Here is a 17,146-nt window from a genome sequence, read left to right as displayed (position 1 = left end):
TTTGGGGAGTGGATTTTTACGCCCCTGAGCAATGTAGTTACACTGATATAGGTCTGTAGTGTAGACCTGGCCTAAGTGGGATTAAGGGTGATGCTCCTCTTGATCAACCTTGATCCTTCTGAGAGTCACTGGGTTTGGCTAGCAGGGCAGATGGGCCATCCATTAAAGGCAGAAACAGGTAGAAATGAGTTGCTTCCTGCTTCCCCATAGCAGCCTTCTCAATGGGGGGAAAAAAACAGTTTACAGTGCACCTTTAAATATAAATTACCACCAGAGAAAGACTTCAATAGGAACTATATGTGTTAATTAGGCACTAGTATTGATAGTGTTTACTTCACTTTCTCAATCAAAAGAAAAAATAAAAGGGAATTAGAGCCTACTTTGTGGGTCCTTTAATCTGGTTCTTGACCTGCTCTTTATGCATTATCAAATATTTCTATTTGCATACTTTTTTCTCTTTAAATTGGGAAGGACCAATTAGTTTTTAGAATATGCATACAGCCATGCGTAAATACAGATCAATAGCTAAAGGAATCTAAGCCTAAGTTATCTAGTGACATCTTGAGATGCATCAAAAATCAGTAGATGAATAATATAAACATATTTTTGGCTATCAATTTTTCTTTCTAATGGACCCTCTTGAGATTTTTTTCTCTCGTTACTGATTACTGTATTTGTGACATGTAAAATCTCAGACTCCATTAGAATATTATATCGGAGGGTAAACCATTCATTTTTATTCCAATAAGATAAGGGTTTGGTCAGCATAATTTAAAACCAGGTCTCAGATAAAAGACACTACAAAGAACAGTTCATTTTTTTCAAACTACAGATCTTCTACAACAAATTCCACTTAGTAAGGCAGACTCAAAAAACAAGCTTCTGAACATTAGCAACAAGGTAAAAGGCTGTTGTACAGCCATGCCCCTGGAAGGGAATGGAGCGAATAATTAAAAGCATCTCAGTGCATCAGGTCTGCAAGATATCATTGCTTCTACTACATTAAGATTAACTCCCATTGCCATAGAACTATACAGTCATAATGAGAAAAATAACACAGCCCCTGCTACTCTGTACCCTAGCGTGAAGCCAAAGACCATAACAAACAGGCTCTAGAGAGAAACAGACAGGATACTGAAATGGATTTAAGTCATGCCTATGTTAAGACAAAGGTGGACTTTGGAGGAAGCACCATCTATCCTTCCACCTTAAAAAAAAAACAGTTTTGGTAAAGCTACTTTATTGTATGAGGGGATACAGTCCTCTTGGATTTTGAAAGGAAGGTCTGGAGAGAGAAGTTAGTGCTTGTGAAAGAAGCTGAATTGATCTTTCTCATCCACAGAAAAGGCAACGCACAGCTACTGGCAGTACAAGGTTCCCCACGCTACGCCAATAGGGTGAAGTTTAGATACCCCATCCATGCAATCTTTAGCTCTTTCTTATAGAAGATGCCAACTGTGATGGTAACTATTGTGGCAGTGAAACTTTTCTATTAAGAAATGAACAGAGATCATTAATGTAGTTTCACATAATCTGATGAACCATGATGACGTCTGGTTACTACCAATATCTGAACAGGGGGCTTATAGACAAAAAATATCCATTGAACAAAACAGTCCTGTCCTAGTGTTCCTTGTTAAAATATTCAATTGAAATGAATGACTTTAGGCAGACTGGAGAGAAGACAAAGGGAAGAGGAATTCTCACAAGTAGACATTCATGCCCTATTTCTAAAGAGATAAGTAAATCAACTAACATTTCCTGTGAGAACAGGATTTTCCCAGTATCTCTCTGCATTTTAGGGGGTCCTGGTCTCAAAGTGAAGTTTATAAGGCTCACAGGTGCCCAGGTAGATTTGAGTAGGTACTTTGTGTTGCCAGACCCCTCGAAGAAGCAGTGCAGATGGTTGCACTATGAAGATCAGAGAAGAGAAGAGGGGCCAGTTAGTCAAAGTTTCCTGGAGCCAGTGGCTCATATGGCTGATAAGGCACATCAGTTTCATAGCCAATGGTACACACAAGGGAGTGTTGGGGCCAGCATCACATCCAACTTTGACTTTCCTAACTGAAAGGAGCAGGTACCCATTTTGCAGCGGGGTAAACTGGAGGTGGCCTTTCAGTGTGAGATTGAGTGAAACTTGAACCTTCAGGATTGCAGTTGAGCACCTTAATGACTCAGCCACTGCACCTCTAGCCAACACCCCAAAAATGTAAAGGGTAAAAAGCTACAGATAATCTCCATAACCTTTAACTAAAGATTAGGTGAAAGGGTGGTGGATTTCAAGGCTTGTTATATGGAGAGGAGTTACGTGGCATAGCAGAGGGGCATTCCATTATTCAGATTAGATTATAGTCAGGAGTATAAATATCATTTAGATAAAATCCTGAATGTAAATATATCCCGATTATTTAACATTCATAGGGAGATATTCCTACCCTTTAATTAATTTCTGTTACACTAAACTAAGTGTTTTGTTACTGAGGAGCAAAAACATTTATCTGCAGCACTTTCATATACACAACTACAAATTTTGCCTCTTATATTCACTAGCTCTTTCCCATTTCTAGAGAGATCATACTGCAGGTGTTCATTTTTACTACGGTGGAAATAGCACTGCTCTGTAGATGCAGTCCTTGACCTGCATTCATTGCATCAACGGATTTTTTAAAAAAATTTCCTCTGGCTGAGAGATTAGACAGTCTGTGGTAAACAAACAATTTTTAGTAAGTCACTATGTTGTACTGCGGTAATTGCTATGCTAGCAGATTCCTTAACTTAATGACTACAGGAAAAGCTTTTCATTTTAACTATCAGGTTTCAATTTCCATGGCTATGAAGACAGACAAATTGCATATTCCTTGTAGTTGTTTGTACACAATACTGAGCAAGTTACCAGAACATTTTCATTTACATCTTTCCTGAGCAGAATGCAAAACTAATCTTTGAGGAAAAGTCTCACAGATTACTGACATATGAACTTCTTAAATTGGTAAGCAGAATAGCCTTCATTCTTTTACCTGTCCTTTCTAAAATTATTGCTGCCAATGGTAAAATTTAGTGATTACATATACATCACATTACACCTTCAAAGCCCAATACATACATACACTAATTAATTAGCACTATCACCACTGAAATCTTTACAAATGACTTATTTTGTAAATAATTAACATTAGTGAGATCCTCCTCGTTCCCTGTGCACTGGAGGGCAAAGACCACAATATCTAGTTGCAAAGATTATAGTGACCACCACCACCGCTGCATATTGTATAGGCAACTGGTGCAATGTGTCCACTGCCTATCATTATAATTAATATTGTCTCATTGTTTCTTTGTGCTCCCCAGTCTATCTATCAGCATCCATCTCTCTGGGACAGAGACCATCATTTAGTTCTGTGTTTGTACATTATTCCTAGTGCAACATGGCCCTGATGCATGACGGGGGCTCCTATATTCTACTGCAATAAAAATAATAAATTCTTTCTACAAACATATACACTGTACAATGCATACATGGGGGCTTCCTTGTTTGTTCCCTTCCCCACCATTTCAAATATCTGCTCCTGTACCTAGCCTCCCCCCTCAAAAAAAAGAGAGAGAGAGAGAGAGAGAACTACGTGAGATCTTTGGTTTTTATTGTACTCGGTTTGATAGCCTCCTTAAAAAAAAAAATTGCTAAGCAGTGACAAGACAGTGAGTAAGAGGAAAGTTGTAGGATATCTCCTCCACAGTACAGTACAGGCATTCAAAACATCAATCGGCTTAAGATGACTACATTATTTATGTGTCACAACAGATGACTGTGAAAGTATCTGACAACAGAACTTTGCCTGAAACTATAATACCACCAATAAGAAGAATCTGTAAGACAAATCCCTGTGTCAACACTTCATGAGTCCCTCTTCCAAAACCTTATTAACCAGCCTGAGATATGTGCTTTAGCTGCTACTGCAGCTTGTTAGGGCAATAACTATGGAGCCAATATACAGTAAGGCCCAAATCCTGGGCAGCACCACACAGCCTGAGAACTGGGCTGTGCACTGCTCTGCCCTACAGGATGTGAAGGGGATCTTCTTACCCCAAATTGCAGCACAGTTATGGAGCTGCCACTTTAGCTCTCCTTCACGGGAAGGAGATGATGGGGGGGAAGGGATTCACATGCAATGATCTCTCAGTCTCACCCTGTTGCCTCTCTATAGCACAACTGCTCTCCATTTGCATCTGATGGGACACCCCCTCTTTACTCCACCACTTACTTGCACAGAGGGAAAGCACCCGTTTCACAAGTCTCTGTTGCTAAAGAGGCCGGTGGAGGATTTGACCCCAAATTCATGTGTCTGATGCATTTCAAGTTTGGTTGTTTTTTACTTCAAGACTCCGGAGATAACAGCTAAAAGGAATTGTAGCAACAGTGACCTTGGGTGACATTTTTTAGGATGAAGAGTTTTGTCCCTCTAAAGACATTTTCCCCGTATACTTCACCCCCTCTCCCACAAAGGCCCCATAGTGGGCTAAGTTAGACTTCTGATTTAGGAGATCTGAACATAGCACTTTCAAGAGCCTAATAATGCTGCTCTTGGGTAGACCTGAGGACACGGACAAAGAGACATCAGTTGTTCCCATCTCCAGGTTCTCATCATGTTGAGTTCTGATGTAACCTCAGCCTCTGTTAGCCCATGGAGTTTGGGATATAACCCCAACACAGGTGTACAGTGTTATGCCATTACACCTTAAGCTGGCCAGTGTATTTTGGGCACCCACCAGAAAATTGTAGTGCTCTATATTTGTAGCTGCTTGTTCTGTGTCGAGTAGCATGTTTGGGGAACAGTACAGAATCATATGCTTTATCCATATATTCGCCTGTACAAAAAAGTATTGATCCTGGTGTAATTTTTAAAGAGACAGTATGATGATGAGGATGATGTGTTGAGTTGTTAAGAATTAGTCCACTACTGCTGAAACTGCAGTGTCTCCAAACAAGTTAGTTTGTCAAAAACGACTGAAATTAACGAGCACATGCCTCACATTTTCTGTCTTTGGAACTCCTAAAGCTAATATATCTGAGTCACAGGATGACAGCTCTAGTATTCCTGAAACTCATAATGAAGAGCATTATGAATAACAGGAACAGAATTCAGACACACAAAGGCAATAACATAGATCTTACTCCACTCTACATGACACTTCTTCTGCTCGGTCAGCTCTAGCTAACATTAGGTTAGCAATTCTACTGTTTGTTACTGCTCTACAGCCATCAGATCCAGAAGGGAATCTGTTAGACTTATCCAAAACTCTCATTTTCTGCAGAGTATTACATTTGTAGCAGCTGTTAAACGCTAAAGGGTTGGGTTGCTAGGACCTCTTCGGTTACATCCATAGCTTGTGGTTAGAGCAGGGGCGGGCAAACTTTTTGGCTTGAGGACCACATTGGGTTTCCAAAATTGTATGGACGGCCAGTTAGGGAAGGCTGTGCCTCCCCAAACAGCCAGGCGTGGCCCGGCCCCCGCCCCCTATCTGACCCCCCTGCTTCTCGCCCCCTGACGGCCCCCCCGGGACCCCTGCCCCATCCACCCCTCCCTGACCGCCCCCAGACCCTCTGCCCCTGACTGCCCCATCCAACCCCTCCTCTCCTTCCTGACTTCCCCCTGGGACCCCTGCCCAATCCAACCACCACCCCTTCTCCCTGACTGCCCCCGGACCCCTGCCCCTGACTGGCCCCCGCCGCCCCATCCAACCCCCACCTCCTTCCTGACTGCCCCCCGTTCCCTGCCCTCTGACCACCCCAACCCCTATCCACACCCCCACCCCCTGAACTCCCCTGCCCTCTATCCAACCCCCCCGCTCCCTGCCCCTTACCACGCTGCCTGGAGCACCGGTGGCTGGCGGCGCTACAGCCATGCCACCCGGCTGGAGCCAGCCATGCACAGCGCAGCACCGAGCACCGGGTCAGGCTGGACTCTGCAGCTGCGCTGCCCCAGGAGCTCGCCACCCCCGTCGCCCAGAGCATTGTGCTAGTGGTGCAGTGAGGCCGTGAGGGAGGGGGGACAGCAGTGGAGGGGCCGGGGGCGAGTCTCCCGGGCCAGGAGCTCAGGGGCCGGGCAGAAGGGTCCCACAGGCCATAGTTTGCCCACCTCTGGGTTAGAGCCCTTCACAGCAATAAAGAAACTTTGCTATTTCTTACAAGCCCAAAGGTTGGAGGATGCTTAGGGATAGTGGGCCCACTGAGGATAGAGCCTACTACTATGAGTAATCCTACTGAAGACAATGGCAGCCATCTATCCCTAATTGAAATGAAGGCATTCTGGATGACAACATATTAAAGTAATTTCACAACATGTATGCAATATCCTGCACAGGTCAGTAGCAATATTCATGTGCAAATCATGGATAGTAATGTCACATCTTTGAAGAGGTCGACTTTACATAGCAACCTGATGAAATCAAGAATAGTATGCCTTATACAGAAAGTGAATTTTACTTTGTATAATTAATATTTGCAAAGTGCTTTGGAGGTTAAAAGCCCTATGCAATGTTAAATATAAAGTATAGTTTAGAGTGGATGAAAAACAGCTGTATCTAAGTGGGAATAGTTTGTGATGCCCCAATGTCCTGAAATTTTCTAGGAATTATTGTGTATTTAGAAAATCTACCCGGATTCTTGATGTTACACTTGGCATTAACATTTTCAGCACAGTAAGAACTGCTGTTAATAAAGCCATTGAGAAAAACATTTAGGAGGCGGCTGTTCTTGGAAGGAAGAACATTTTGGAATATTTACTTTTAAATAATGCAAGAGCCCAGATTAGAACTAATATTATGGATTGACCAGGGTTACCACAATGTCTCAATCTGTACTGGAGAGTTTGATGGCCTATAACAGCAGAAAATAGAGGCAGTGCTGGCCAAATGTTTTCAACGTTGTGTAACAAACACTGTCTGAATTTACAGGTTTCATAGAACAGCACAATGTCAACAATCTACTACACACATATATTATCCTTTTCCAGACTTGTCATGAAACGTTTAAGCATAAAAAAATGATCCGCCATTTTACATCAAGTGGTGCAAAGGGTAAAAATTGCACGAGCACCTAAGTCCCATTTTTCAAAAGTGGCTCAAGTGGCACTGACTTCCAATGAGACTTCAGCTCCTAAGTGCCTAAGTCACTTTTGAAAATGGGACTTCAGGAATTTTAAAAATTTTACCCAAAGAGCTTTACATTCAAAACTTTAAGTGCCGGAATGGTCATGAACGAACTATACCTCTAAACATCACAAATATGAATGTAATCATTTTATTCACTTTTTATTGCACTCTGTGATTCTCACCCTTATCCTCTAGAAATCATCATTAAGAAAACTTAAGGCCTTCTATTTTCCACTTATTTGGAAGTTTTGGAGGGTGTGTGTGTGTGTATTGGGAGAAACAGGAGGAAGAGGATGTTAAAAATCCTGAATATATTATTTCTCCTCCTACACTTAGCCGACTGTCACATGCTGTATCTGCAGACATCATTCTCAAACAGTACTAGCATCCAGCAAATAACTACTAGCACTCTAAGACATACATAAGGTGAAAGAAAGTTGAATAAATCTTTATTCTATTCTCTGAGTTCTGAATTAGAATCATAGAATATCAGGGTTGGAAGGGACCTCAGGAGGTCATCTAGTCCAACCCCCTGCTCAAAGTAGGACCAATCCCCAATTAAATCATCCCAGCCAGGGCTTTGTCAAGCCTGACCTTAAAAACTTCTAAGGAAGGAGATTCTACCACCTTCCTGGTAACGCATTCCAGTGTTTCACCACCCTCCTAGTGAAAAAGTTTTTCCTAATAGCCAACCTAAACCTCCCCCACTGCAACTTGAGACCATTACTCCTTGTCCTGTCCTCTTCTACCACTGAGAATAGTCTAGAACCATCCCCTCTGGAACCACCTCTCAGGTAGTTGAAAGCAGCTATCAAATCCCCCCTCATTCTTCTCTTCTGCAGGCTAAACAATCCCAGTTCCCTCAGCCTCTCCTCATAAGTCATGTGTTCCAGACCCCTGATCATTTGTGTTGCCCTTCGCTGGACTCTCTCCAATTTATCCACATCCTTCTTGTAGTGTGGGGCCCAAAACTGGACACAGTACTCCAGATGAGGCCTCACCAATGTCGAATAGAGGGGGACGATCACGTCCCTCGATCTGCTCACTATGCCCCTACTTATACATCCCATGCCATTGGCCTTCTTGGCAACAAGGGCACACTGCTGACTCATATCCAGCTTCTCGTCCACTGTCACCCCTAGGTCCTTTTCTGCAGAACTGCTGCCTAGCCATTCGGTCCCTAGTCTGTAGGGGTGCATTGGGTTCTTCTGTCCTAAGTGCAGGACCCTGCACTTATCCTTATTGAACCTCATCAGATTTCTTTTGGCCCAATCCTCCAATTTGTCTAGGTCCCTCTGTATCCTATCCCTGCCCTCCAGCGTATCTACCTCTCCTCCTAGTTTAGTATCATCCGCAAATTTGCTGAGAGTGCAATCCACACCATCCTCCAGATCATTTATGAAGATATTGAACAAAACCGGCCCCAGGACCAACCCCTGGGGCACTCCACTTGACACTGGCTGCCAACTAGACATGGAGCCATTGATCAATACCCGTTGAGCCCGACAATCTAGCCAACTTTCTACCCACCTTATAGTGCATTCATCCAGCCCATACTTCTTTAACTTGCTGACAAGAATACTGTGGGAGACCGTGTCAAAAGCTTTGCTAAAGTCAAGAAACAATACATCCACTGCTTTCCCTTCATCCACAGAACCAGTAATCTCATCATAGAAGGCGATTAGATTAGTCAGGCATGACCTTCCCTTGGTGAATCCATGCTGACTGTTCCTGATCACTTTCCTCTCATGTAAGTGCTTCAGGATTGATTCTTTGAGGACCTGCTCCATGATTTTTCCGGGGACTGAGGTGAGGCTGACTGGTCTGTAGTTCCCAGGATCCTCCTTCTTCCCTTTTTTAAAGATTGGCACTACATTAGCCTTTTTCCAGTCTACTGGGACTTCCCCCATTCACCACGAGTTTTCAAAGATAATGGCCAATGGCTCTGCAATCACAGCCGCCAATTCCTTTAGCACTCTCGGATGCAACTCGTTCGGCCCCATGGACTTGTGCACGTCCAGCTTTTCTAAATAGTCCCTAACCACCTCTTTCTCCACAGAGGGCTGGCCATCTACTCCCCATGCTGTGATGCCCAGCGCAGCAGTCTGGGAGCTGACCTTGTTAGTAATTTTCTGGTTCTTTAGTACAAAACCATCCCAATGATACTCTTGAGCTAATGGAAGCTACAGCACTCTGTAATTATGTATCTTAAACTTCCGACTGAGATCTAAAACACGCAGTGAATTTTACTGTCTAAAAGTAAGCTAAAGGTAAGTCACTTAAAAAACTTAGATGCCTAAAATTAAGCTACATAACCAATATTTAGGCACCTGAATAGAAATGGCCTGATTCTCAAAAGCTGCTGAGCTCTCATATAGTCCTTTTGCTATGGGAGATGCATATCTTTTTAAGATTGCCTGTAAAAAGGCAACTGGATATAGTAAAGTTGCCTCTGGAACTGTTGGCATACAGTGAAACTCTCCTTCAATGAATTCTCTAATAAAGAAGAAATCCTATTACAATAACATGTTTTTAAATCTACCAAGCAGAGATTACTTCAAATCCTATAAATATTTATTTTTCTGTTTGTAAAAATGTCAAATGTTTGCTAGAAGATTAAACCCAGTGCCATAAAATAGAATAATTACTGAACCATTAAATAATATAACCCCCATTTTACGTTGTAAAGTGGGGTACTACAATAGTGTCTTGAGCTGCCATGTTTATTTCTCTGCAAATGATGTACAGTGCAGAACACAAAAATGAAGTACATGGAGTTTATTCACATCTGCTAAAATGGGAGAACGCGCAGTAGTAAGGCATGGAAATTTCTTTTCATATCACCTACTCCATCTCTTTACTAATGCATGATTGTGCTGCATAGTTCATTTTATACTCCTGTGGCCAGTCTAGTCCCAAATGGTGGGGCTTCCACCACTATCTTTTAGAAGAAAATTCCTCAGTGAAATAGCTCACACTGACAGGAAGTTTTTCCTGATATTCAACCTAAATTTTCCTTTTCTGAACTTCATCCCATCATTCCTAGTTAGATTCCTAACTGTAGGATGCTTATCCAAACGACAGACCTTTCTGGTCCTCTCATCACAATGTATTTTGGCTGTAGAGACAGTTTGGTTTTGCAAAACACAGCCACAGAGAGCAGCCATGTTGCATTGTTTTGACAAAGCACTGCATACTGATGCAACATCACAGTATGTGTGCATCAGCTTTTTAAGCACAACCTGAAAACTATATCCCGTGTGATAACTAAGATATCTTTATACACTAACTAAAACCCACAAAAAAACATTTGGCATTGGTGGCTAGCGATCCCCCCAACAGAAGCTTTTGTGAAAAACTGTCCTTAGAAATTTTTTCAAATGTTGGCAAGTTTGTAACCTCTTAACTATAGAGTAAATACTGTAACACTAGCAATAGAGTAGGGAGAAAAGACCAGTCCTCTCCTTTGCTCCCCTTTCTCCCACTTTAGTAGGCACTTACCTTTGCTACTTTACTGTTTTCTTTCATAAACGTTTATATTTGAATAACCTTAATATTGCCTTTGGATCCTCTTGCGTCCTTCCCCCCTCTCCCTACAGCTGTACCTCAAATCCCCTCCAGCTAGGTTTTTATTGACCTGTTGAGACCGAGCAGCCTTGGTCTTTGTTCATGACTTATTAGGGGGAAAATAACAGGCTTGTAGTGTGGTAACATTTCATCCTGATAAAGCCTTTTTGTGATTGTATGGTTTGATATAATCTTGTTTTCTTGTAATCTATTATTACATCTACCCTCCTGCAGTTAAAATGTGATAGCAGAATGTTTCCTGGATATTTGATCTGTACAGATCCTGAAATATACATCTACTGTACTGGTGGTTTCGCATATTCTGATGTCCTCTATGCTTCCTTGGATATCTGTTAATGCTTTCTTGCAGGTGAGCTGCCTAGAACTTAAAAAGCGGAAGTGGTGATTGAAACTGCCACAAGGTTGTTTTAAAGCCTAGTGGATTTTCCCTGAATAGCTATATATGGATACTCATCTTTTCAGCAGTACGTGCTGGACAACTAGCCAGCCCTGGTTTCCCTACGTGCACAGCAAAGCAGAACAAGCATATTCACTTCTGCTACTGTCATATCTGGCAGAGATCTGAGGTAGGGTGTGTGTGTGTGTGTGTGTATCAAAAGGTACCTTTTATACAGCATGCCAAGGAAAACAGAATCCAGTTTTGAAAATGAATAAATAAAATAAATAAATAATATAATATAAGGCAGCTGAGAGAATGTTTGTCACACTGAAATTAAATACAAAGGCAACTATTTAAGAAAAAAATCTTTCCCCTTTATGACAGGTTTCAGAGTAACAGCCGTGTTAGTCTGTATTCGCAAAAAGAAAAGGAGTACTTGTGGCACCTTAGAGACTAACCAATTTATTTGAGCATGAGCTTTCGTGAGCTACAGCTCACTTCATCAGATGCATATCGTGGAAACTGCAGCAGACTTTATATATACACAGAGAATATGAAACAATACCTCCTCCCACCCCACTGTCCTGGGGTTTCATATTCTCTGTGTATATATAAAGTCTGCTGCAGTTTCCACGATATGCATCTGATGAAGTGAGCTGTAGCTCACGAAAGCTCATGCTCAAATAAATTGGTTAGTCTCTAAGGTGCCACAAGTACTCCTTTTCTTTTTCCCCTTTATATTATTGCTCATTTAAACTATATATATTTGAGTTTGAACAGCAAAACGGGCATGGAATGGTAATATAACAATCTACATGTATGTTGGAAGAACAAACAGCCAGGAGGCAGATTTGTTTGTTAAGGTTTTCACAGAGGCAGGCGATATGGCTGGGAGTAACAGAGGATGGCATTTTAAAAAGAAAAGAAAACGTAGGCTGACTAAAGGAAGTACTTGCTAACTTGCAATAGGCTGTGGAATAGTCTCCCAAGGCAAGCAATGGAAACTCTATCACTAGAGACATTTAAAAGTAGATTGCAAAACATATCATTTACTGCAGGTAACATCAGTCCTGCACTGGAATGGAGATAAAAGGAAATATTTTTTATTAGGTTATTTAATCTCTTCTGTGTCTTTGGAAAGTATGACTGACCTTTTACGTTTGACTTGGCTTCAGGATATATAGCAAGCTGGCATACCGGACTCTCTCTGAGTGCACCTCTGTCCAAGTTTTAGGACCTGATAAATAGAGGCTATCAGAAGTGTTTGTCCACTTTACTGTCTACCTGCAGTCTAACTCATGCCTGAATTAATGGCTTGTAATACTATACCAAATAATATCATAATCAAACAGGTGGACAGATAATACGCATAAAATATTATAGGCAGCTCCCACGTCCTTCAGAAAAATGTACAAGTAACTTTTAATCTTTCCCAATCTATCAGTCCTCCAGCTCCTTAATCGATATTGTTGCTCCTTTTGGAATTCATTGCAATATGTCCTCAATCTCTCTGGCTCTGAAACTATCTCGCTATCATCAGAACTGTATTCACAGACCCCCTATTGTCTCATTGCTTTATAATATGAAAACACAATTTGTTGCTTGCTTTCTCAAATCCAACATTAATTTTCAAAGCAGGGGATTATTATTATATTTTATTTATTGTATGTTGGTATCATACTGTGTAAATTTACAGCCTGCAGCAGTAATTTTTAGTGATGGGGTTATTCAATGTATAAAATGCTCTTAACACAGCCACTGGGAAATGTACACATATAATGTAAAACCACATGCATTAAAAAAATAAACCAAACTGACACATTTTCAGCTAGAGGCCTCACCAACCCACAAAATATTCAGCCCTTCAGGTAAAAGTTTGAGTAAACAGATAGCACTTTCAACATGTTCTTAAGGGACAACGCTCATGCTTTGTCAGACGAACAAGGGGAAGTGAATGCCAGAGTTGATGGAGTTCCACTAAAAATGGCCTGTCTCCAGATTTTTAAATTTAAGTATTTGTCAGTGAGAGAATCCAGGCTGACTTCAGCAGCTGGGATAGAGCACAGGGAGATTACCAGTTTATAAATTACAGTGTACAAGACCCAAACCATACATGGCTTTACAGATTCCCACGCCCGAATGAAACAGAAATCAAGCACAGTCTGCAGAGCACAGTTGTAGTATGCTCCTGAAAAAATGACATTAGTTAAGCAGGAAGCCACATTCTATGCTAGCTAAAAGCTCTACCTGGGTAGCCCAATGCAGAGCACATTGCATTAATCTCACCTGGAAGCGACAAAGGCATAAGTAACTGTGGCAAGATCCAGAACTGAAAGAAAAGATCACAACTACCTAGGCCAAGCAAAGAAATTCTCGAGGAAATGGAAGTTCTAACAGATACCCTAAAATGCAAAGCTTGTTAACTATAGCAGGGATCAACTGAGGAGGAATCTATATTCTAAGGTGTGTCTTTTGAATGTTTCCCCATGTCAGTCAGCATCACCTCATCTTACGTAACTGCTGTTTCAGTTACAGCTACAAATGGCATAATATAACAGCAAATGCACGTGTCAACCTTATGACGAAGGCTGGGTGTCTAGCACATCACAGCAGAAGTAATATTTTCCAGAATTTTCCTGATTTCATTTTTGTTTTTAAGATGATGATTTTTAACATTTTTTTATTTTTGGCATTTTAGCAAGTGGGTGCTTCCATGAGGTACTAAGGAGTTGAGGACCACAGCCCTCCATGAACTAACAACGAGGGGATGTTTAGGCAAATTAACTCAGGTTGTAATACTACCAGAGAGCTACCACTGCCTGAAGAGAGGTTCACATATACTGGTTCAAACTGGATTCTCCATGGACCAACAGACAAAGAAAGGATTTTTGGTTAAATAGCCTAAGTCAAAATTGACTCGGGGCCTACTTTGTGATCCAGCAAACAGACAGGACCTTTGGTCCAAAGTGGGCCCCAATCCTTAGGGAAAGGTTGAAAGGTCTTTGGCCCACTGAGGCCCCGTAAGACTTAGCACAGTGTTTCTCATATGTGCCACCGTGGTCACATGTAGCCACTAGAGACTTTTCTTGTGGCCACAGTCTCCTGGGCTGAGATGGGGTGGGGATGGGTGGCAAAATAGAGGCCCCGTCCCCTCCCTGTTGTTCCTGGATGCACCGCCTTGGTGGTAATTGCTAGGACCACCAGCTGGGGTTGAGTTCTGCCCTGCTCTGGAGACACCTGGGGCACAACACTGTAGGAGCAGACAGCCAGTGAGTTCCCCACCTTCCCAGGGGCGGTGGGGCTCAGGCTTTGGGCCTCAGCTCTGGGGAATTGGAGCAGCAGGTTCTGGCTGAGGAGCTTTGGGCTCCCGCCCCACAACCTCGATAGCCCCTGGCTCCCGCTGCCTCCCCCGAACCTCCATCCAGGGCTTAATTTGTCCCCAGCTTGGCAAGACTGAGTAAGTCTGCTGTGAAAAACGATACTTGCATGTTTGTTAATATCACTTTTCACAACAGACTTATTAGCTAACAATAAACAAATTACAATGAGTTGGACATGCATACGTGCATATTTATTTGTTTTTTCTAAAGCTAGGTGTTTTAGGGAAATGTGTGAGAACAGTCACCAGCAAAAGTTGGTGGCTGCACCCAGAGGCCACCAAAACATTTGTCCTGAGAACACTTGACTTAGTGCCTGTTCTAAAATGAAGATGTGATGAACTTGTGACCACAGGAAAACCCCTGTGTGGGGTTTGAAGGATTAATCACCAACCAGAGCCTTTGTTGAATGAGGGGGTGACCTCTGGTCAGCTTATTAGCATTAGGGTTGCCAGCCCTCCAGGATTGTCATGGAGTCTCCAGGAATAAAAGATTAATCTTTCATTAAAGATTATGTCATGTGATGAAACCTCCAGGAATATGTCCAACCAAAACTGGCAACTCTAATTAGCATGTATGTAGGTTCTTTCATTGTTTTTAATGTTTTCTCTAAAAAAAGGAATACTTGTGGCACCTTAGAGACTAACAAATTTATTTGAGCATAAGCTTTCGTGAGCTACAGCTCACTTCATCAGATGCATGCAGTAGAAAATACAGTGGGGAGATTTATGTACACAGAGAACATGAAACAATGGGTGTTACCATACACACTGTAACAAGAGTGATCAGGTAAGGTGAACTATTACCAACAGGAGAGTGGGGGGAGGGAGGGGAGGAACCTTTTGTAGTGATAATCAAGGTGGGCCATTTCCAGCAGTTGACAAGAACGTCTGAGGAACAGTGGGGGTAGTGGGGGAAACAAACATGGGGAAATAGTTTTACTTTGTGTAATGACCCATCCACTCCCAGTCTTTATTCAAGCCTAAGTTAATTGGATCCAGTTTCCAAATTAATTCCAATTCAGCAGTCTCTCTCTACGTAAAAGAATAAATGGACACAAATCAGACGTCAAGAATTATAACATTCAAAAATGAGTCAGAGAACACTTCAATCTCTTTGGTCACTCGATTACGAACCTAAAAGTGGCAATTCTTCAACAAAAAAGCTTCAGAAACAGACTCCAACGAGAGACTGCTGAATTGGAATTAATTTGGAAACTGGATCCAATTGACTTAGGCTTGAATAAAAACTGGGAGTGGATGGGTCATTACACAAAGTAAAGCTATTTCCCCATATTTATTCTCTTCCCCCACACACATACACTGTTCCTCAGACGTTCTTGTCAACTGCTGGAAATGGCCCACCTTGATTATCACTACAAAAGGTTCTTCCCCCCCCCCACTCTCCTGTTGGTAATAACTCACCTTACCTAATCACTCTTGTTACAGTGTGTATGGTAACACTCATTGTTTCATGCCCTCTGTGTACATAAATCTCCCCACTGTGTTTTCCACTACATGTATCCGATGAAGTGAGCTGTAGCTCACGAAAGCTTATGCTCAAATAAATTTGTTAGTCTCTAAGGTGCCACAAGTACTCCTTTTCTTTTTGCAGATACAGACTAACGCGGCTGCTACTCTGAAACAATGTTTTCTCTGTAATGCATTTTACTTAAGAATAAATATGTTTGCTTATAAAGGGCTGTGTGGTAAATTAACTGTGGCAATTATACTGTGTACCGTCTCTGAGGAGAGAAGCGAATTAGAATGCTAAGCAGGCCTGTCTTTTGCTGGGGAGATTACCAGTATAGTCAGGGAACTATTCAGCCTGGAAATGCCCCAGTCAGAAGGGAGAGAGACTCATGTCTCCACCCAAGAGATGCAATGACCTGGGGAACTGGAAGCCTAGAGGGGTGTCCTTGTTGGATACAGGTTGCAGTTGCCTTGAACTGACACCAACTAAGACCTGGGAAGCATGTACGGCTAAAGAGAACAGGAGCGCAACACAAAGTTTCTGAACCGTAGCTTCTCAGTCTATTCTAAAGCCATCACATGCAGGCTTTTGGGCCTTATAAAACCTGGACATGTATAATTTTGGCTGACTAGGACTTCAGGTGCTTTTGAAAATATCCTCTGAAGGAATTTACGAGCACAAATCCCACTGACTTTCAATGGAACTTGTATGCCTAAATCCCATAGGCATTTTCCAAAATTTCCCTCTTAAAGTATAGAAAAATTATTTTTCACTAGAAACAATTGTCTTTTATTATACAATACAGTATATAGAGCCTGCTTAGGGGTTTTTGTTTTGTTTTTTGACCCGACTTAAAATACACTTTGCCGCAAACTCCCCTCTGCGCCCACACTCCACAAAAACTCCATTTCTGATTTCTGTCTCACTGCCCCAAAATAATAAATAGTAATAAATTGATTCTCATGCACCAGGCTCACAGCCTGAGCTGCATTAATTTGAATGAACAACTCTGGATCACAAAACTCTTGTCATTTCTACCCAAAATGGTGTTTTGTCCTGATTTAAAAAACCCCAGGAGACTGGCCGCCCAAAGGATCTGTTGGGCAATTGAGCTGGTGGGAATGACAGCTGGCGGGGTGAGAACAAACGCATTTCAGGGTTTGTCATATGAAAATGCTGCCTC

At 42.0% G+C, this 17,146-nt stretch overlaps 1 protein-coding gene across 3 annotated transcripts in view; it reads right to left on the bottom strand.

Annotated features, from left to right (window-relative positions):
• GRIP1 (glutamate receptor interacting protein 1) overlaps positions 1-17,146 on the bottom strand; it is a 361,453-nt gene that overhangs the window by 162,134 nt on the left and 182,173 nt on the right. The gene's annotated exons all lie outside the window — the stretch shown is intronic.

This window comes from Eretmochelys imbricata, chromosome 1 (assembly GCF_965152235.1).
Source record: "Eretmochelys imbricata isolate rEreImb1 chromosome 1, rEreImb1.hap1, whole genome shotgun sequence".
In the NCBI taxonomy this organism is placed as follows: Eukaryota; Metazoa; Chordata; order Testudines; family Cheloniidae; genus Eretmochelys; species Eretmochelys imbricata.
Note: the sequence above shows the minus strand (reverse complement) of the source record. Positions and strands in the feature narration are given on the sequence as shown.